Genomic DNA, 23,183 nt, shown 5'->3' on the forward strand with positions numbered 1-23,183 from the left:
GCCTCAAATTCTGAGGGAAAAGGCAGCTCAGATAGAGAAGGGAACACCAAGTAAAGGGTATTTGGAGGACCAGCTCTAGCTGGGAGATGCAAGCCAACTGTAGACTATAGATGGAACACAATGACCACTCAATGCCTCTAGTGCAAACCACAACACCCAAAAGAAAAGAGAGAACAAAAGGTAATACCCTGCCTCAGAGGCAGGGTGGGGCGGGGTATGGGGAAGGGGTGGCGGGCGGGATACGGGGATCATTGGTGGTGGAGAATGGTCACTGGTAGAGGGATGGGTACTCAATCATTGTAGATTGAAATGCAAGCACGAAAGTTTGTAAATCTGTAACTGTATCCCACAGTGATTCACTGATAAAAAAATTTAAAATTTAAAAAAAAGAGAAAAAGGTCTATAAATATTTTTGGAAGTTCATTTTTTCAAACAGTTATTCATGTCTCAAATCTTCTATGAATTTTATCTGATTTATATTTTTTCAATAGTGTACTGATATCACTGTATCACTATCATACCATTGTTTATTGATTTACTCAAGTGGGCGCCAGTAACGTCTCCATTTATCCCAGCCCTGAGATTTTAGCAGCCTCTCCTTGCTCGTCTTTCCCAATGGTGCCATATTGAAGGCTCTTTTAGGGTCAGGGGAAAGAGAACCGTTATTGTTACCGTTTTTGGCATATTGAATACATCACGGGTAGCTTGCCATGCTCTCCTGTGCGGGTGGGATACTCTCAGTAGTTTGTTGGCCTCTCTGAGATATATATATATATATATATATATATATATATATATATATATATATCTTGTCTGGCAGGGTAGGCTCTCACCTGCTCCCCTCTGGGGCACCCCAAGTGAAAACAGCCTGGCGCGGAGTCTGGTGGTATGGTTATGGGGGCCTTATTTTATGCTCCCTTCCAGAAGAAGGATCCGTGAGTTCTGGAGGGTGACTGATGAGGAGATTATCTGGTGCTGGCAGGAGGTGGTTTATAGATGTGACCCATGGGTTGCAGGAGACTGGGAGAAGCAGGCAGAGGATCTCTGCCCCTGGGTTCCATTAGGCCCAGATTCCAAGGTCACAAAGTTCTGCATTACCTGGGTTCCATGGGATTTTACTCATGCATGAGGCTTGGTCAGGATTCTGTGCCAGGCTTTTTTCACTCGGGGCACCCCAGAGGGGGGCGAGTGAGAGCCCTCCCCGCCCCAAGGGACCCAGACACAGCAGCCAACCTCCACTACCCAACTGTTGCCATGCTCCACGCCACTTTCCACATGCTGGTGTCCTGATAAATGGTTAATAATGGACACTATGGTAAGGTTATATGCACATAAAATTTATAAAAGGAATATTACATATTATCAATATAAATATACTTCTACATATGTATCATCTTATAAATTTCACTTGTGGAAAAAAGATTTTGTATATAATTTATATATAACAGTAAAATACTTAATACTATTTATTATACATTTCGTATAGTTAAGATTCTTATAGAATGCTTTATTTGATTGTTGCCAACTTTTACAGATTTTCTTCTTTTGTAACCTATCAGTTCATGAATGAGTAGTACTTTGAATATAAATATTAGCTGAAAACTTTATGTTAATGAGTAAAATAAACAGGAAAGAACAAAATTATGTGTCAGAGTTCCATTTTTATTTCAAAGTGTGAGCAATTTCTTTGCTGTCAGACAGCAGTTTTTTTTTTCTTCAAAATGAAGACGTTTACTGGGCCCGCTCGAGCAAATCAGTGAACAATGGGAAGACAGTGCTACAGTGCTACAGTGAAACACCATGAGGTCCAGTTATAGACTTACAAATTTTTGTTCTTGGGTTTAAGTTATACAATGATCGAATACCCATCCCTCCACCAGTGCCCATTTTCCACCACCACTGATCCCAGTAACCCTCCAACCCCCCATCTCTCTCATCCCACCCTGCCTCTGTGGCAGGGCATTCCCTTTTGTTTTCTCTCTCCTTTTGGATGGACAGCAGTTTTTGAATGCTAAACTATTTCTTCATATTTTTGTGTTGTTCACAATGAAATGATAACAGACATGATATACTTTTACACTTGTTCAAATATATTTCTTTCATAAGTCTAGACAACCAACAAAACAATAAAACAAACTGATTTTTTTAAAGTATACTGAGCTCTGTGGCATAAAGATTCACCCTATTGTTGACTTCAACCTGCCAACACACTATCACTGTCCTCCCGTTGTTCATCGATTTGCTTAAGTGGGCCCAGTAACGTCTCCATTTTGAGACTTGTTGTTACTGTGTTTGGCATATCGAATACGTCACGAGGAGCTTGCCAAGCTTTGCCTTGTGGGCGAGATACTCTTAGTAGCTTGCCAGGCTCTCCGAGAGGGGCGGAGGAATTGAACCCGGCTCGGCTGGGCTGGCTGCGCGCAAGGTAGGGTGTTTACACCAATACAACGAATGTAAATTATGAATATGGATTGTGAGAGATGCCCTCAAGCACCTGTAGAATATTTTTCCTCTCTACAATTCAAATGATTTAAAGGTAGGAAAGCCACTAAAATAATTAGATGGTTAAGATTTATAATAATCTTTGTTGTCAATCTAATTTATTGTAAGTTTGTATAATTTAATTTCCAATAATGATTGATTTGAACAATCAGCATGTGAAATTTATAAAAATCTAACGACCAGCTCTTGCAAGACCAAATTTTTTTTTCTTTTTTTTTTTTTATATTTATTTATTTTTTTACAGTTGTAGATTTACAATTTTTTTTGTGCTTGGGTTTCAATTATACAATGATCAGAAACCCATCCCTCCACCAGTGCCCGTTTTTCACCACCATGGATAATATCCCTCCCACCCCCATCCCCCCATCCCCCCCTGCCTCTGTGGCAGGACAATCCCCTGTGTTCTCTCTCTCCGTTTGGGTGTTGTGGTCTGCAAAAGAGGCATTGAGTGGCAAACATGTTCAGTCCATAGTCTACTTTCGACATGCATCTCCCCTCCTGGGAGGATCCTCCAAACATCCTTTATTTGGTGCTCCCTTCTCTATCTGAACTGCCCTTTCCTCTAGGATACCCGGCTGGCCTCTAAGTTATGGAGTAATCCTCCTGGTGTTGATCTCAGCTATTCTTGGGTATTAATCTCATACTTTGTTACTTTATATCCCCCAGATGAATGCAATCTTTCTATGTCTATCCCTCTCTTTCTGACTCATTTCGCTTAGCATGATACTTTCCATATTGTACCACTTGTATGTAAATTTCATGACTTCATCTTTTCTAACAGCTACATAGTACTCCATTGTGTAGATGTACCAAAGTTTCTTTAACCAGTCATCTGTTCTTGGGCATTCAGGTTTCTTCCAGTTTCTGGCTATTGTAAAGAGTGCTGCAATGAACAAACAAGTGCAGATGTCACTTCGACTATACATTTTTGCTTCTCTGGGATATACTCCCAGGAGTGGTATTGCTGGGTCAAATGGGAGCTCAATTTCTAATTTTTTGAGAATCGTCCATACTGTTTTCCAGAAGGGCTGAACCAGTGGACATTCCCACCAACAGTGAAGGAGTGTCCCTTTCTCGCCACATCCACGCCAGCATTGGTTGCTTTTGTTCTTTTGAATGTGGGCCAGTCTCTGAGGTGTGAGATGGTATCTCATTGTGGTTTTGATCTGCATCTCTCTGATGATTAATGATGTAGAGCATTTTCTCATGTGCTTTTTTTGCCATTCGGATTTCTTCTTTGAGAAAGTTTCTGTTCATTTCATTGCCCCATTTTTGGATGGGATTGGATGTTTTCTTCTTGTGGAGTTTAACCAGTATTTTGTATATCCTGGATATCAACCCCTTGTCAGATGTGTATTTGGCGAATATCCTTTCCCATTCTGTAGACTGTCTTTGTATTTTGGTCACTGTTTCTTTGGAGGTGCAGAAGCTTCTTAGTTTAAGATAGTTCCATTTATCTATCTCTGTTTTCACTTGCTTGGCCAGTGGCGTGGCATCTTTGAAGATACCATTAGCTTCAATATCATGGAGGGTTTTGCCAACTTTATTTTCAATGTACCTTATGGTTTCTGGTCTGATGTTGAGGTCTTTAATCCATTTTGATCTTACTTTTGTACATGGTGTTAGGCAGAGTTCTGAGCCTATTTTTTTGCATGTAGCCGTCCAATGATGCCAACATAATTTATTAAAGAGGCTTTCCTTACTCCACTTCACATTACTTGCACCTTTATCAAAGATTAGATGATCATATGATTGAGGGGAGATGTCAGTGTATTCAACCCTGTTCCATTGGTCTGCAGTTCTGCCTTTGTTCCGGTACCATGCTGTTTTAATTATTACTGCTTTGTAGTACAGTTTGAAGTTCGGGAGGTTGATTCCCCCCATTTTCTTTTTCCCAAGAATTGCTTTAGCTATTCGTGGGGGCTTATTGTTCCATATAAATTTCAGGAGTGTTTGCTCCATTTCTTTGAAGAATGTCATGGGTATCCTTATAGGGATTGCATTGAATTTATACAATGCTTTCGGTAGTATTGCCATTTTGACAATGTTAAGTCTCCCGACCCATGAGCAGGGGATATCTTTCCATTTCCTCATGTCCTCTTTTATTTCCTGAAGTAGCGTTTTGTAGTTTTCTTTGTACAGGTCCTTTACTTCCTTAGTTAAGCTGATTCCTAGGTACTTGATTTTCTGGGGCACAATTGTGAACGGGATTGTTTTTTTCATGTTGCTTTCTTCTCTCTCACTGTTTGCGTATAGGAAAGCCATGGACTTTTGGGTATTGATTTTATAACCTGCAACTTTACTATACGAGTCTATTGTTTTTAGGAGTTTTTTGGTGGAGGTTATTGGGTTCTCTAAGTAGAGTATCATATCATCTGCGAATAGTGAGAGCTTGATTTCTTCCTTTCCTACCTGAATGCCCTTAATATCTTTTTCTTGCCTAATCGCTATTGCAAGTACTTCCAGTACTATATTGAACAGAAGTGGAGAGAGTGGGCATCCCTGTCTCGTCCCTGATCTTAGAGGGAAGGCTCTCAGTTTTTCCCCATTGAGGATGATGCTTGCTGTAGGCTTGTGGTAGATGGCTTTAATTATGTTGAGGAAGGTCCCCTCTATACCCATTTTGGCTAGGGTTTTCATCATAAAGGGGTGCTGGATCTTGTCAAATGCTTTCTCTGCATCTATTGATATAATCATATGCTTTTTATCTTTTCTTTTGCTGATATGATGGATTATGTTGATTGATTTTCGAATGTTAAACCATCCTTGCATCCCTGGGATGAATCCTACTTGGTCATGGTGTATGATCTTTTTGATGAGTAGTTGGATTCTATTTGCTAGTAGTTTGAGGATCTTTGCATCTGTGTTCATCAGGGATATCGGCCTGTAATTCTCTTTCTTTGTGGTATCTCTGTCTGCTTTCGGTATCAGTGTGATATTCGCTTCGTAGAAACTGTTCGGAAGTGTTTTTGATATTTCAATTTCGTGGAAAAGCTTAAAGAGCATTGGGAGTAAGTCCTCTTTAAAGATTTGGAAGAATTCACTAGTGAATCCATCCGGGCCAGGACTTTTGTGCTTGGGGAGACTTTTTATTACCAGTTCAATTTCCTTGATGGTGATAGGTCTGTTCAGGTATTCCAGGTCTTCTTGGTTCAGCCTTGGGAGTCTGTAGGAGTCTAGGAATTTATCCATTTCCTCGAGGTTTTGATGTTCCGTGGCATAAAGCTTCTCAAAGTACTCCCTGAGGATCCTCTGAATTTCTGTGGTTTCTGTTGTAATGACCCCCTTTTCATTTCTGATTCGGTTTATTAGGGTTTTCTCTCTCCCTTTCTTTGTGAGTTTTGCTAGCGGCTTATCGATCTTGTTAATTTTCTCAAAGAACCAGCTTTTGGTTTCATTGATCTTTCGGATTGTTTTTTGGGTTTCCATCTCATTAATCTCTGCTCTGAGTTTTATTATTTCCTTTCTCCTGTTCGGGTTGTGCTCCTTTTTTTGGTCCTTCTCCAAGCTCTTAAGCAGTGAGGTTAGGTTACTTATGTGTGTTCGCTGCTCCTTCCTGAGGAATGCTTGTAGAGCTATAAACTTTCCTCTTAACACAGCCTTTGCTGTGTCCCATAAGTTTTGGTAACTCGTGTTCTCATTTTCATTCGTTTCTAGGAATCTTTTGATTTCCTCTTTGATTTCCTGTCTAATCCACTCGTTGTTCAATAGTGCACTGTTTAATTTCCAGGTGTTTGATTTAGTTTTCTGTTTTTGTGTGTGATTTACTTCTAATTTCAGTGCATTATGGTCTGAGAAGATTGTTGATAAATCTCTATCTTCTTAATTTTATGGAGGCATGTTTTGTGGCTCAGCATGTGGTCTATCTTCGAGAATGTTCCATGTATGCTTGAGAAGAATGTGTATTCAGCTTTTTGTGGATGAAGTGTCCTATATATATCTACTAAGTCCCTTTCTTCCATTGTTTCCCTCAAATGAAGTATGTCCTTGCTAAGCTTGAGTCTGGTTGATCTATCAAGAGGTGACAAAGCAGTTTTGAAGTCTCCCACTAGTATTGTGTTGCTATTGATGTCTTTTTCCAAATCTATGAGTAGTTGTTTTAAGTACTTTGCTGGTCTCTCATTAGGTGCATATACATTTATTATTGTAAGTTCTTCCTGTTGTACAGATCCTTTGATCAATAAGAAATGGCCTTCACTGTCTCTTATGACCTTCCTCACTCTGAAATCGATGTGGTCTGATATAAGGTTGGCTACCCCAGCTTTTTTATGGGAGCTGTTTGCCTGTAGGATTGTTTTCCAGCCTTTGACTCTGAGTCTGTGTTTGCTTTGACTATTGAGATGCGTTTCTTGCAGGCAGCAGAATGTTGGGTTCAATTTTCTAATCCATCCTGCCACTCTATGTCTTTTAATTGGTGCGTTTAGCCCATTGACATTGAGAGAGATTATTGTTATGGGATTTTGTCCCATTGTTATGTTAAAATTTGGTGTATTTGAGGGGCCTTTCTTGCCTTAAAGTAGCCCATTTAGTTGTTCTTGTAACCATGGTTTTGAGTCTATGAAGTTCCTGAGCTGTTGTTTGTCTGTGAAACTGTGTGTTGTTCCTTCTATTATGAATGAGAGTCTCGCTGGGTAAAGTATTTTTGGAGAGGCATTTATTTCATTGAGTTTTTTCACTATGTTCCACCACTGTTTTCGGGCCATGAGGGTTTCATCAGAAAAATCAGCTGTGAATTTTAAGGATGCTCCTTTGTAAGAGATTTCTTTCTTCGATCTTGCTGCTTTCAGAATTTTGTCTCTGTCTAAGGTTTTGGTCATTTTGATCAGAATGTGTCTTGGGGTATTTTTATTCGGATTTCTTCTAGCTGGTACCCTTCGGGCCTCCTGAATGTGGTCACAAGTTTTCTTCAGCTCTGGAAATGTTGTAGCAATGATTTCTTTGACAGTTTCTTCTTCATCGAGGTTTTCTTCCTGTACCTCTGGGACTCCAATAATTCTTATGTTACCCCTCTTGGCTTCATCACGATCTTCTCTTGCCATCTGTTCCCGAATTGTGAGTCTCTTTTCCATTTTCTGCTCTTTTCTGGAGAGTCTCTGAACTTCATCTTCGAGTTCACTGATTCTGTTCTCAGCAGCTGTTACTCTGCTGCTGAGGCCTTCCACTGAGCTTTTCAATTCGCCTACGAGATTTTTCAGGTCTGATATTTCTGATTGCATTTTCCTCATTTCTGCCTTCAGATCCTCTTGTCTTCTATTGGCATTGCTTTCCATTGTTTCTTTTAATTCCCTAAGCATCCTAAGAAGCTCCCTCCTGAATTCCTTGTTAGAGAGGTTGTCTAGCACTACAGTACTGTTGGTGTCATCTGGGCTAGACTCTTCAATATGAAAGTTTGGTGGGCTTTTGCGTTGCTTTACCATTGTTACCAGTGTGGTTTAGTCCTTCACGTTCACTGTTACTATTCTGCTTGATATGCAGTGTGAGTTAAGATAGGCTTATGAGTTATTGGCTACTGTGTTTCTAGTGGCTGAGCTAAAATAGAGAAGTTTCCATCTAAGAAGATAGCTTATGGTTAATAAGGCATATGTAGTGGGAAAATATTTCGCGGCCGCTGATGCGGCTGCGGCTCTGGAAAGAGTCCCTGGCACTGGCGAGGAGTTGGGAAAGTCTCCTGTTTGAAATTGGAGCCGTTCAGCATTGTTGCCCAGAGCTGGGCCTCAGTGCCCGTCCCACGCAGCTCAGGGGTTGAAAACCGGCTGTCTAGGGGCTGGATCTACGTGCGCCTGCCCAGAAAGGGTCCCAGGCCCTTGGAGGCGGGCTGTACCTGTTTGAAATTGGAGCTGTTCAGCTTTGTTGCCCAGAGCTGGGCCTCCGTGCCCGTCCCACGCAGCTCAGGGGTTGAAAACCGGCTGTCTAGGGGCTGGATCTACGTGCGCCTGCCCAGAAAGGGTCCCAGGCCCTTGGAGGCGGGCTGTACCTGTTTGAAATTGGAGCCGTTCAGCTTTGTTGCCCAGAGCTGGGCCTCCGTGCCCGTCCCACGCAGCTCAGGGGTTGAAAACCGGCTGTCTAGGGGCTGGATCTACGTGCGCCTGCCCAGAAAGGGTCCCAGGCCCTTGGAGGCGGGCTGTACCTGTTTGTAATTGGAGCCGTTCAGCTTTGTTGCCCAGAGCTGGGCCTCCGTGCCCGTCCCATGCAGCTCAGGGGTTGAAAACCGGCTGTCTAGGGGCTGGATCTACGTGCGCCTGCCCAGAAAGGGTCCCAGGCCCTTGGAGGCGGGCTGTACCTGTTTGAAATTGGAGCCGTTCAGCTTTGTTGCCCAGAGCTGGGCCTCCGTGCCCCGCAAGACCAAATTTTTAAATATTACTGTGGCCTTTGTCCTTTGTCCCTCCCCCCAGTTGAGAATTCAAGGAGATGATGAATTTGCAGAAGAAACGCATCTGTTTCTCCCTTGATTGTATTCCTAGCATCTGGCTTGATGTCTGTCACAGACAATGTCCTTGACAAAGGTTTGTGGAGTAAGTAAAATGCTAGGCTGCTAAGATTTTCCTTTCTTTCCTAAAAGCTCAAGACTCTAATTCTTCTGCTACCATCACTACATGAGAGGCAAAGCAGGTGGTTTATTGGCTTCTAGCTCTGCTACTGAATACCTGTATAACTTTCAACAAGTCATTAATCCCCACAAGCCTCAGTTTTTTCTTTTGTAAAATAGGCATAAGAGAATAACTCTCTGCTGGGGAAAGACTGTAAAATGTAGAAGAATGGCTATATTTCAAGTGCTGAGAACTGTGTATGGTAGCTAGCAAATCTTAGATTGGTATTTGCTTCTAATATTTATTATCAGTATTGGACTTTTATTATATGACAGACTTTCTGCTGGAACCTTTTACTTGCCATTTAAAAAATAATATTTAAAGATGTAGTAGCTGAGGCTCAGGTGACTGAGGGAAAAGTTGAAAATGAGATGCAGACTTTTGTCTCCAAAGAGCATTAATTCCGGGAGGAATAATGACTGACTACGACTCTACAATGCCGTGCTTCCCTGTGCCTGTCAGGCCAGGTGTATGGCACATTACACTCAGGCTGTTTGAATGCTATTTTTACCCTATGTCACTACTGTCCACCATCCAGTGAATGGGTAGGTTTAGTTTTAGAGTAAATGTTAGAATTAGTGTTTTCCCCAACACTGTTGTAGCTCTGGGCTTGTTCTGTGTGACCCTTAATTGTCTTCAGAAAGAGGTGCTAATAATTTTTTTTCTTAGAATGTAAAATAGTTTATTGGAAAGCAGATGAGAAAGGAAAAAGAATTCCTCTCATCTGGAGGAATGTAATATAGGATTAAGTTCGAGATGCTTATATTTCTGTGTGAGGTCTTAGTTCCCTATAAGCAGCAGATTCAGTCATCTCCCAACCCTTGCATCCTTCCTGTAGGGACAACACTCAAGAAGGATCAGAGAGCAAGGGTGGGGTAGGTGGTACTGTGAGACTTGGGACATTGATGATGTCTCCTTTAGATTCAGTTAACAATAACTTCAAGATTCTTTCACTTTTCTGTTTTTAATAGGGTTGTGTGTATATGTTTTCTGTGAGAGAGAGTGTGCGTGAGAGTGGATATGCATGCACGCACACAGATGTGTGTTTGAATGAAACTTGTGTTCACCAAATGCAGATAAAAGCAATTTTTTCTTTAGGTTTTAGACATATCCAGGTGTTATAAATAAAGTTATAATGGACTGTTTTTTCTCCTTTGTGAGCACCAAGAAAGACTATTAACTTCAGAATTTAAAAACAAGAAAGGAGTTTGGAGAGTCATCTAGACAAGTTGCTCACTAGTGGACAGAGAAGCCTGGGAAGGGGAGTGATTTGATCACAACCTAACCTTGAGACAAGTTGAGATGGGATTATCTAAGCTCCTGACACATACAGAATGTTGACACAGAGCCTGTGAAGTGGTTTTGATACACTAGCACAAGAATTCAGACTGTATTTTCCAAATGTCCTAGGATGAAAGATATAAAGAACCTTATGACCTTATGGTTAAATATTAGTACAACATAGAAGTTAGAAAAGCTTCAGTTAAGAGGACCAGAAAGATAGTACACTGCCAGAAGCGATTCCTGAGTGCAGAGCCAGGAGTAACACCTGAGCACTACCAGGTGTGGACCTAAAATAAAAAAAAAGATTCCATCCATCATTCATTATAAAGAAATGAGCTCATGTCTCTATAAGGGTCACTCCTAAAAAACTGTAGAGAGATAATGCACTCCTTAAACTCAGCTGATTTTTCATTCCTTCAATCCTCTCGCTAATCTTAATGCTGCCCTTATTTCTCTTGTGAGGCTCTCCAAGCTTCTCAGATGATGGACTCTATTATTTTTCTCCCCCTATGTGGGTTCACTTATTTCCTTTCTGTTTTTGTAAATGCTTTTATTGAGCCAAGGTTGACACACCATGCAATCCTCCCATTTGAAGCATGCAATTCAAACATGTTTAGTATATTTAGACATATGTACAATAACTACCAGCCATTTTAGGACTTTCAACATCTCTGAAAGAAACCCCATAACCTGTAGAAATCATCCAATTCCCCCAGTCTGACCCCACAGTCTTATTAATGTGATTAGCCAATTTGGCCACTGTGGTCTCACCACGGCCCAGAATCTGCATTGCTCGTCAAACATAAAGTGTGCTTAGGACACAGGGGCGTTTTCCCAGTATCTTCATTTTTTCCCATTGTTTACACGAGGACAAAAATTGAGTTACTGATATAATAGAAGCATAACTGGCAAACTATGGAAAGGAGATTACCTTCTCTGGGGAAGACAGATGACTGGGTTTAAGTGTGAGGGGGGAAGGCTTGGGCATGTCTAAAGTGAGGTGGAAATTTCCAGTAGGTGCTCAGGAAAGCAGGACTCTCTAGGCTGTGTGAGAGGCACTGTTTCCAGAGCACTGAGAAAACTTAGGGCTGAATGATGAGGCTGAAACCCCATGAGAATCATTGCTGACTGCAGTGTTTTTCAACTTTTATTTCATTATGAACCCCTTAGCAAGAAAGATTAAATTTAAATTTAATTTCTCCCTAATGAAAGAAATTAAATAATGAAGAATACTGTTAAATCAAGCAGGGTTGAGCTTTGAAGGACCAAAGACCATTGTAATATATGAGATTTTTCACCTTCTGAGAACTAATTTTCACTCTCTAAGGGATAATACATACCCATAGAGAAAGTCTGGTTTAAGGAATACTTATTAAACATGTTGAAATCTCATTTAAATCTCAAATTAACCACAGGAGATGGGCACAGATGTCATGATCCCTGTTGTGCAGATGTGGAGACCGAAATTCCTGGAGTTTGAGTGATTTGCCTGCTCTCCTGCATTTCATGAATTCTAGGGATATGGTTTGAAGCAGGAGAAGTAGATCAGAGTTTGAGTTCTGGTCACGTGATAGCCTCCCTCATGGGTCTGAGCTGGGCCTTGAGAGGTCTAGATCCTCAAATTAAGCTCATTTCCTTGATCCCAGGCAGGTAGACATTGCTTTTTGCTATTGACTGAGGACTCAGTCTAGTGTCCTGAGGCTGGTCTTGCCATCATGCTGAGTGAATCCCAAATAAGTACACAGAAGAATGATAGATAAAGGTAAAGGTAAAGGCCCTCCCGTTGATCGTCGATTTGCTCGAGCGGGCCCAGTAACGTCTCCATTGGAGACTTTGTTACTGTGTCTGGCATATTGAATACGTCACGGGGAGCTTGCCAGGCTCTGCCGTGCGGGCGAGATACTCTCGGTAGCTTGCCGGGCTCTCCGAGAGGGGCGGAGGAATCGAACTCGGGTCGGCCATGTTGGCTGCGTGCAAGGCAGACGCCCTACCCGCTGTGCTATCGCTCCAAGGAGGAATAATTTCTAGAGAGACCATTCACCCTGGGAAAAAATGATCCACTTTGGTAAATTATATTTACCTCAGACTGTTTCACAGGGTTCTCTTGAACCCACAGGGCTTGAGAGCAATGGGATCTTATAGTCTTAGATTTTTCAGAGCAAGATTCAAAAATGAGGCATAATGAGACACAGACATCTGAGAGCCAAAGACCAGCCTTCATCAAGGCCAAGAACTCAGAAATAATTACTGCAGAAAAAGTAAACGTTAGCCAAAACTTCAACCACCCTAAAGAGGTTCACTAAGAAGTCAGCAACTTAGAGATGGACTCAGGGTTCAACTGAAAAGTCACAACCCCAGGTGACCATCTCCAGGTGTATCTTTTCCCTGAACTTTAGTCATATACATGGGATCACATACCATCTTCTCTGCTTAGATGCCCCCAGACACGTCAAACACAATCTAGTTAATGGCAGCTCTTCTCAAACCTGCATCTTCTTCTCCATTCATTGTTTCCATCTTAGGAAAGGATGTCCCCATAAACCTGAGATCCCTGGGACCCATGCTTCTGGAAAGTTCACCAAATCTCCTCTACATCTCTCTTCTCATTAGCTCTCTTTCATCCTTTCTTCTGTTTAGGATATTCTGGTCCCTTTCCTTGAATCTTCAATCGTATTCTCCCAAACTTCTCCCCTCTGCTCACCCACCCATCTATCTAACCTGTCAGTCTGTCCATCTGTCCGTCCTTCATTCTATTTATCTGTCCATCTGTCCATCCACCCATCCAGTGGTCATCTTCACTCCACTACTTTCTTAAATTTATTTATTGAATCACCGTAAGAACAGTCACAAAGCATTTCAGTTCAAGTCTTGGTTGGTCATACAATGATCAAACACCCATCCCTTTGCCAGTGCACATTTTCCACCACCAAGAACCCCAGTATACCGCCCTCCCAACGACCCCCTGCCTGTGTGGCAGATTTCCACTTCACTCTCTCTCTACATTGATCACATTCAACATTACGACAAAAGACCTAACATTGTCCTTTGGAATTTTTCCCAACATTCAGACCTGCCTCAAAGACATCATTAAATAATTTGTTTTCTATTGCTGATAATGAAGAACACATGATGTCGTGTGGCCACAATAGTGGCCATGTGAATTTGGATTTCTGATATTTTAGTAATAAACCTAAAGGAATTACTGCCAGAAGCCCCTGGGTTTCGAGATTGGCATGTGTGCCTCTGGGTTCATGGTCAGTCAGAAGCCAGAAGAGACATTGGAGGGTGGCAACCCGGAGCAATGTCATGGTGGGGAGCAGGGCAGATTCCACCCCGCATCCCATAAAGCCCCACGTGCCTCGTCAATGCAGTCTCAGAACTGGCTGTTCATTAGGTTAAAAAAGATGCAGGCCACCATGCCGCTGCTGCAAAGGGGTACAGGCAGAGGGACAGACACCCTTCCCCTCCCAGGGTGGCATAGCACCATAGTTAAATACACAGTCCAGATGCATTTTGCTTGGGCGTTTTATTTTTCTCAGATTTTCCAATCACCATTCAAGCCTATTTTTCAGGGACAAATGCTAGATCACTTACTTTCCATTGATCACTTTGCATATCAGGAAATGTCACACAGCCGCGTAAGTGGCGGCACGGTTCAGAAAATAGTCCTGGTACCCTCATGCCAGAGATATGCTTGTAGAAGCTCATGGTCACCAGGATTCCACCTGGAGAAGGATAGGAGACAGCACCTACCCCATTTGGGTCTTCCGGGTGATATCAGGTCTGGATGGGGCCTGGAGAATTCTCCAGGAGTTATGGAGCCCTCCAGCCAGTTTTTTCTTTCGTTGCTGTGTGATGTAAGATGGCATTGGGGGGCGGGCTGTGGGCGTGACTTTCAGAATTAGAAGTTGCCTGGGAGCCAGGGCAGCCATGTGGCGGTTCAGAAAATAGTCCTGGTACCCGCATGCCAGAGCCATGCTTGTAGAAACTCATGGTCACCGGGATTCCACCTGGAGAAGGCGGGAAGACAGCACCTACCCCATCTGGGTCCTCCCGGTGATATCGGCTCTGGATAGGGCCTGGAGATTTCTCCGGGAGTTGTGGAGCCCTCCAGCTGGTTTTTTTCTTCGCTCCTGTGTGCTACTCCACTACTTTTTAGAGAGCTTTTTATAGTCAGTCTAAGTCTGATCTAGATATTTCCTTTCTTGAATCCCAAAACAAATCCCAAGGCCTCCAGTGGCTTTTAGCTGCTTAAAGTAGAAAACTCTGTCCGTGGGCCTGGTTTTCCCCAGATGAAACTCATTTGCTTCTTGTTTTTCTGAGGTTCTCACGTACACATTTACACACTCATCCTTTCTAGCACTTGTAATACCCTTCAAAACTTTGGTTGCTCGTAAGAAGACTTCCTTGGCTTAGATTTCCTGCCAAGGTAAACATACCTCCATTTTTGGCTCTCATGTTGTCTGCTTTTTTTTTTCTTTTTCTCTTTTTAGTCCTTCCTTTTATTGCTTGCCCCACCCTACAGGGTGTCTATCTTCTGTGTGACTCTGAGTGGTACACTCTGACCTGGAGTTCTTTAATATCTGTGCACACTTTTACAGCGTGTGTTTTTGCTATTACCTGTTGTATTGGTCTCCATCATAGATTGGTAATTACTATTGTCATAAATAGTATGTTACATGCCAACATTGATTGGGTGCTTGCTATGTGCTAGGCCCTATGCCTGTAGCTCTGTATAGAATACTCCTCTTTCCCTTCTCTTGTTTCAGTTAATGTCGTTGTGATGACTTGGGATTTATTGTGGTGCTTGCATTCTCAGGATTGGTACTCATTAGGGGTAATGGGGGGGACACACACTTTATCTGTGGTGCTCGCCTGGGACTCATACTCACGGCTGAGGTCTTTGTACATCTATTTAGTTGTGGTGCTGATCAGGGGTTGCACCTTTTAGTTTCTGAGTTCATAGATGTTAAAGCTGCATCATGGCCAGAAATCACTTGCAGTGCCAGATATCACAGGTAGCAGATCTGCCAGGATCTCTCTTGGTGCATGTGGGTGGCACCAGGGATTGAACTGTGGCTTTATGTTTCCAAAGCAGACATTTAAGCCACTAAGGCCTCTCCAGGTTCCATATAGAATTTTTTTTCCTTTTAGGTCACACTCGGTGATGCACAGGGGTTACTCCTGGCTCATGAACTCAGGAATTACTCCTGGTGGTGCTCAGGAGACCATATGGGATGCTGGGACTTGAACCCGGGTAGGCTGAGTGCAAGGCAAATGCCCTACCCGCTGTGCTATCACTACTCCAGTCAGTCTCATCCTTATAGAATATTTTAAAAATTAATCCTCACTTCAACTGTACTGCAGGTACTATTATTATCCCCACTTGACTAAATAGGAAAATGAATGTCATGAAGTTTTCATGCTTTTTCAAAGATCGGACAGTAAGTGACTAGCAGGGAAGGGCTTGAATGAGCTGTGACTCACCAATTGTTCTTTAACTCTATATTATTTTACCTATCACTTGCTTTAAAATGTTCTGATTACTCTGTTATTTTGTGACATTTTCCTATTTCTTTTACTATCTCTTGTAGCAGATGTTCTGTGTGCTTGCTGGAGGACCTGTTGTTCACTTTTCACTGATATTGTGTAGATTGTAGGCATCCGATGACCATTTTGAGTGGTTATGTATGATGAAAGAGTTTCAGTTGTTTGTGTGTGCGTGTGTGTGTGTGTGTGTGTGTGTGTGTGTGAGTGAGAGAGAGAGGGAGACAGAGAAACAGAGAGAATTTTCAAACTTAAATTGCAAAGAAGACATTTTCAATATCTTTCTCTGTCCCATCGTTTTACTTATTTAATTATACTGAGTCTCACCCAGCAGTGCTCAGCAGCAACACTGGACTCTGTGTAAGAGTTCATTCCTTGCCATGTTTGGGGAAGTATAGATAGTGGGGTTTGAACCTATATGAAAAGCATTCTGTCAATCGATTGAGCCATTTATTCAGTCTGCTCATAGTTTTATGTTTGATGTTAGTGAAAATGCTGTGGACAGTAATTAATATAAGCTGTTATCCAAACTGGCTTTCTCCACAAGCTCTCTTGGCTCTCATCAGTGGAGGTTCCAGGTAGGGATCACCAAGATTGATCTGTGGAGAGTTCAGTAATTTCATAGGCACACTAAAGTTTATAATTTTATTTCTTTATGCACAAAGTCTACTTCCCACTGAGTGGTCCCTCCTCGCTGTTCTTAGCAACTGATAGTACATCCTTCCTCATTCACAATCAAAGGGAGAATAGGATCTCAGCATGGAGGAAAGTCCAATTCTCAGTCCTTGGCCAAATTAGCTCAAGTATAACAGCAGTAATTAGGAAATTATCATGTACCAAATGACATGGGCTGTTTTCTAAACCTATTACACACAGCATGTTACCCTAAAAATTGCACATGTAATTGTACATATCTCTTAGATAACCTGTATAGATAGACAAAATTACATGGACAATTACCATTGTTATCTTATTTTATAGCAGAGAAAAGTGGAGTTCAGTGACCTGTGGAAATTATTAAAGAGCAAATAGGGACATTAGAATCTGACCTCAAATTTATCTGCAAGAAACACTCCCAAGAATTTTCAAAGTTTAGCTGTAAAGACAGTTTTCTCTTCTGGAGAGCGGCTCCTCTTTGAATGCTGCATGTGTAACACAGCAGGGAAGACACCTTATACAAATACTCTAATTAACAAGAAGATGTGTCTCATTTGTCAGTGTTAAAAGTCTCTCAGCCACACATTTACAGAGCAAAGAAAATCAATAGATATCTGGTCTGATTGGTTCCTTTCTGTCTCAGTCTGTCTCCTCTAAAATCCATGACTCAATTCTTCACTTTCTCTGGATGTTTGGGTGTGCAGTACAGCAAACTTTATGTTAGAGAGCCATTTTGCTAGTACAGTCTTTTTGCTTTTGTGCAAATTTAATACTTTGAGCACTAGCAGTTGTATATTCAACGCCAGACACTTTGAATGTGTACTCAGCTATTAAAAGAGAAGGAACCCTAATTCTCAAGGTTCAGGCAAATGTCTTGAATGTCTTGCCAAGTCCATGAACTATGGAAATCTAAGGGTCCTCAAAAAAAATTTTTTTGCAAGGATTCCTGTCTCTAGTCTCAGATGCTACTGCTTGTTAGTTTCATATCTTATCATTATCACCACATGTGCAACTTAGGCCCTTAAACTATCAAAGAAAAATGCAGGGTTGGGGATATGGCTTAGTGAGTGATAGACTGCTTGTTTTGTATGTGTGGGGCCCTGGGTTTGATTTGTGACTGCATAAAACAAAAAGTAAAACAAATAACCACAAATCATTTATGAGTTTTGGAAGGCTAATTTGGGATATAGTTGATTGATTTAGTTTTCTATTTTTATTATCTTTTAATTTTTTTGACTTTTGGATCACATCCATGGGTAGTCAGGACTTACCCATGGTTCTGGGCTTTTGGATCACTTCTAGCAGACTTAAGGGACCATCTGAGATGCTGGGGATTGAACCTGGGCCAGCTTTGTTCAAGACAAGGACCCCACCCACTGTAATATTTAGCCCCTATAGTAGTTTTTCTAAATTTACAGTAGTTTTCCAACTTTACTGTGAATCAGAGGATTTGAAAGAGCTGAAAATATCATCGAACCTGAATTTAGTGAAGAAAATATGATTTGAATTTTGAGATTTAACCAAATTCCCTCAGTGATTTTGCTACTAAGCAAACATTGAGACCTCCAACAATTGTTGGAACAGAAAACCATATAAAGGGAGGAAATTAGTACTATGAATTTTTTCTGTGAATACAAAGTGTGTTTTTTAGTAACTCATATACAATGAAATTCTTTTTTTTTATGTAGGAATACTGATATTTATTCAGCCACTGATTAGCTGATTGAATTGTGCATAAACTACACCTTACTTTTTTTTCATTTTTTATAACTTTATTTATTGAATCACCATGAGAGCAGTTACAAAGCTTTCAGGTCTAAGTCTCAGTCATACAATGAAACACCCGTACCTTCACCAGTGCCCATATTCCACCCCCAACAACCCCAGTATACCCCCATCCTACACCCTCCCCCTACCAGTGGGGCAGATGATTTCCACATTACTCTCTCTCTCTCTACTTTGATCACATTCAATATTTTGACACCAGACTCACCATTATTATTTGAGATTTTATCCCAACACTTAGATCTGCTGAAAAGGCAACAGTAGACAATTTGTGTTCTATTGCTGGTTATGAATAACATGATGTCGCATGACTGCAGTAGTGGCGACGCAATTTTGAAATTCTGAAATTTTAACAATTAAATCTGGAGGAATTTCTGCTAAAACCTGCTGGGTTCCGAGATTTGCTCCTGAGTCTCTGGGATCATGGCCATTAAGCAGCTTGATCAGGAGCCAGAGAGGTCTTTTGTGGGCGATGACTTGGGGTCTTGTTGGGATGGGGAGGACAGGACCAGCTCCACCTCCATCCTGTGAGGCCCTGTGTGTCTCATCACTGCAGGACCAAACCTGACTGTCCAGTGGCCTCTGGAGAATGGCAGCCACTATTCCCACCTCTGTTGGCCCAGCACCGGTAACCTACTGCAAGGACCAAACACATTTCTGCCAAAAGCTGCTGGGTTTTGAGATTTGTTTCTGAGTCTCTGGGATCTTGGCTGTTAAGTAGTTTGATCAGGAACCAGAGAGGTCATGCCTCCAATTACATAGCTGAGCCGGAGGTGGTTTGTGGGTGTGTTTCCCACATATCTAACTTTTGGCCGTTTACTTTCTTGGTAAACTTTGTCCCAAGTTTTTGGGGTCTGGCCAAAGGCACAGCGGCAATTTTGGAGTATCTGGAAGTCTGAAGGCACCAGCAGGCTGCTGATGTACTTGCCTCACAGGTACAGATTGACCTGCTGGCGGCACCATACCCCAATACTATGAATTTTTAAATTTTTTAATTTAATTCTCTCAGTAGCTTTCCAGACTCTCCAAGAGAGACGGAGGAATCAAACCCAGGTCGGCTGGGTCAGCCATGTGCAAGGCAAATTCCCTACCGCTGTACTATCGCTCCAGCCATAGAAAAATTACAAAATTAAAATTTCACTTTTATAAAAACCTGGCAGGCTACCAAAAGTATCCTGCCCACACGGCAGAGTCTGGCAAACTCCCCGTGGCATATTCAATATGCCAAAACCCAGTAACAATGATGGGTCTCATTCTCCTGACCCTCAAAGAGCCTCAAACGTGGAACTTTCTAAAATCTCAGGGCTAGGACGAAGGAAACATTACTGGTGAATCCTTGAGGAAATCGATGAAAAATAGAATGAGAGTGATACAGTGATAGAGTGATAAAAACATTATAAAAACTTTCACTCTATCTACTACCAATAATTTTTGGTTTATTTTATAGATGATGTGAAGAAGTCTGTGAGAAATTATGAATGCAAGATGACCAGGTCATTGAGTAGCATACCTGATTATTGAGTATAGGATTTTCTTACTTTAGCACCTAACAGTTCTGGCTTTTGAACAGCAGCTGTGGCCAGAATTTGAAATTCACACAGAGCATTATGATCTTGATGTCCGCTATGGAGTCCTCAAATCTCAGTGAACAGAGGTTGAATGTTTTGTCTTATAGAAGAGTGACAGATGGAGTATAGATGGGTACTTGGTGGGACTGCTCTTATTTGGGGTATGGAGCTGTGTATCTGTTCATGTAGGAACTACAAACTTTGGGAATTCACTTCCCTGTTCTGTGCCTCAGTTTTCACTGTTTTACCTATAGCCCCCTCTTCCTCACTCATCCCCACGGAATGGCTTTTAGTCCCATAAAAGAACAATCCATTTCACTTCAGAACTAACAGAACCCTTCTGACTTTATAGCCGGCTCCATCCACTCCATATTTGAACACATGACCCATTTTTAAAAACCATTACTACTTATTTACTAGCCTCTTCCTCCTTCCTGGACCCCCTAAGCCAACCTCAAACTGGGTCCACAGGTCATGAGTATATTTGGAGAAAATCAGGAGTGCACTCCACTTTTAGGTTTCTGCACTGCACCTCCATTTCTTTCACTTGTCCTTATGTCCTTCCTCCTGTCATTATGTTTCTTAGGTTTGTTTTGCCTGTGTGTCAGGGCGAATGAATAACAGCAGATCTCTGTGAATCCTTCCCTCAGAGGCAGAGTTTATTCCTCACACCTGGAATCTAGATCCTCCATCTTCCTGTAATGCTGACCAATAGACATCTTGCTGGTGTTTGTCAGTTCTGAGTCAAAGTCTCAAAAAGCCTTGCAGAACTCTGTTTTTGTGCTTTTGAGTCTTTCCTGCCATGTAGGCAATTCTGAGCTAACCTGCTGTTTGGGGAGAATCATATGGCCCAGCAATTCCCTTTATTCCAGCTGACTGCCAGTCAACCACTGTCCTGCTGAAGGACCACCGATGTAGGAATAAGGCCAGCTGTGGGCACTGGAGCCTGATACAAAATGGAAAGCTACCCAGAAGAATGGTGAGCTAAATTAATGGTTGCTTTAGCTCCGATAATTGGGTGGTTTATGGCAGCAAACACAAACAGTCATTAAATCTAGAAGTGAGGATTTAGTAACTTAACCAAGTAGAGTTCAATTATTCTTACTTAATGAAGCAAACCAGCACAGGAATTTTCAACATTGCTATTGTGGCCCATGATGCTATTAGGGACCCAATGCCGTGTCCTCTTGATATGAAACTCTCAGTGTTGTGAAATGACTATTGTGCATTCAGGAGTTTCAGCTAGGTATCAGAGAGATCCAACTGGCAAGGGCAAGGGGAAAAGATTTTGTGCCATTTAAATGATACCTCTGCATCAAGAAAAATCCAGGAAGACCTCAAGTACACACTTTCTGTGCAGCTCTGAACCACAGTGGCTTGAGAACCTAAGTCTTAGGGAATTTTCTACTTAGTTAATAAAAATACTTCACAAACATAATTATTCAAACTTGCAACTTCTTCTCATATCCCAGTCTGGAAAAGCAGTATATTTTCTACAGTGTCAGGGAAGACAAGGTCTATATTCTGTGCTGCCATCATAATCCTTATTTGCTTAATGTTAGTTGAAGAGTTAAATAGCTCCTCTGTGCATGGTTTTCTTCTGTTTTATCACCATCTTCCCTTGCATTTTTGCTTTTTGCTATTTTTAATAGAGTTTAATCTCTGGTAGCTTTTTAAGCATTGATAACAAAATTATTATCTCTTAAATGAGTCCCATGACTGTATTTTTTCCTGGTGTGTATATTTTGCTATCTTACTTTTCTGTCCCTTTATTCATACTTTTGTTATAAAACACTTATATGGATTAGTGCTGATCTGCTTTATAGTACTCCTGAGTGGGGATTTACATCTCTCTTTATTTCTCTCTAGACTAATTATTAGTAGTCATTCATGCAAGAAGCAATGCTGAGTCAAATTATGTAGGATTATTTTTAAAAAATTTTATGATCCAGGATCTTGTATGTATGGTGTACATGTGACCATTTAGCTTCTACTACTAATGGAGATAATGTGTCATCTTCTTTCTTTCCATTTTTCCCCTCTGTCATGTTTTGTTGCAATACAATGACTCCCCATTTTTCAAAATTTTTAAATTTTATTTTAATGAATCACCGTGTGATACAGTTACAGACTTTCAAACTTTCGTGATTACGTTTCAGTCATACAATGTTTGAGTACCCATCCCTCCACCAGTGCCCATTCTCTATCACCAATGTTCCCAGTATCCCTCCCGCCACCCCCACCCTTTCCCACCTCCTGTTTCTGTAGCATGTACATTGCCTATTACTCTTTCTCTCCCTTTGGGTGTTATGATTTGCAATACAGGTACTTAGTGGCCGCCACGTTTGGTCCATAGACTACATTCAGCACACATCTCCCATTCTGAGTGAGCCCCAAAACCATTATTGACTTAGTGGTCCCTTCTCTATCGCAGCTGCCTTTTCCCCCAGCACATGAAACCTGCTGCGAAGCCATGGAGTGATCCTCCCGACCTTATCTCTACTATCCTTAGTTGTTAATTTCCTATTATGTTACCTTATATTCCACAAATGAGTGCAGTCATTTTATGTCTGTCCCTTGCTTTCTGACTCATTTCACTTAGCATAATACTCTCCATGTTGTTCCACTTACATGAAAATTTCTTGATTTCATCTCCTCTAACAGCTGCATAGTATACCATTGTGTAGATATACCAAAGTTTCTTTAACCATTCATCTGTTCTCAAGCACTTGGGTTTTTCCAGATTCTGGCTATTGTGAACAGTGCTGCAATAAACATACAAGTGCAGATGTCATTTCTACTGTGCCCTTTTCCCGCCATCTCTGGGGTATTGTCCCACTGGGAGCTCAATTTTTAGTTTTTTGAGAAATGTCCATAATGTTTTCCAAAAACACTGGACTAGTCGGCATTCCCACCAGCAGTGAAGGAGAGTCCCTTTCTGTCTACATCCACACCAACATTGGTCACTTTTGTTCTTTTGGATGTGTGCCAGTCTTTGTGGTATGAGGTGATATCTCACTGTTGTTTTTATCTGAATCTCCCTGATGATTAGTGATAAAGAACATTTTTTCATTGCCTTTTTGCCATTTGGATTTTTTCTTTGAGAATGTTTCTGTTCATTTCATCGCTTCATTTTCTGATGGGGTTGGATGTTTTCTTCTTGTAGAGTTCAATCAGTGCCTTGTATTACCTTGATATTAACATGTTATCAGAAGGATATTGGGTAAATATTCTTTCCCATTCTGTAGTCTGT

This window comes from Sorex fumeus, unplaced genomic scaffold, assembly GCF_029834395.1.
Source record: "Sorex fumeus unplaced genomic scaffold, SorFum_2.1 ptg000002l, whole genome shotgun sequence".
Lineage (NCBI taxonomy): Eukaryota > Metazoa > Chordata > Mammalia > Eulipotyphla > Soricidae > Sorex > Sorex fumeus.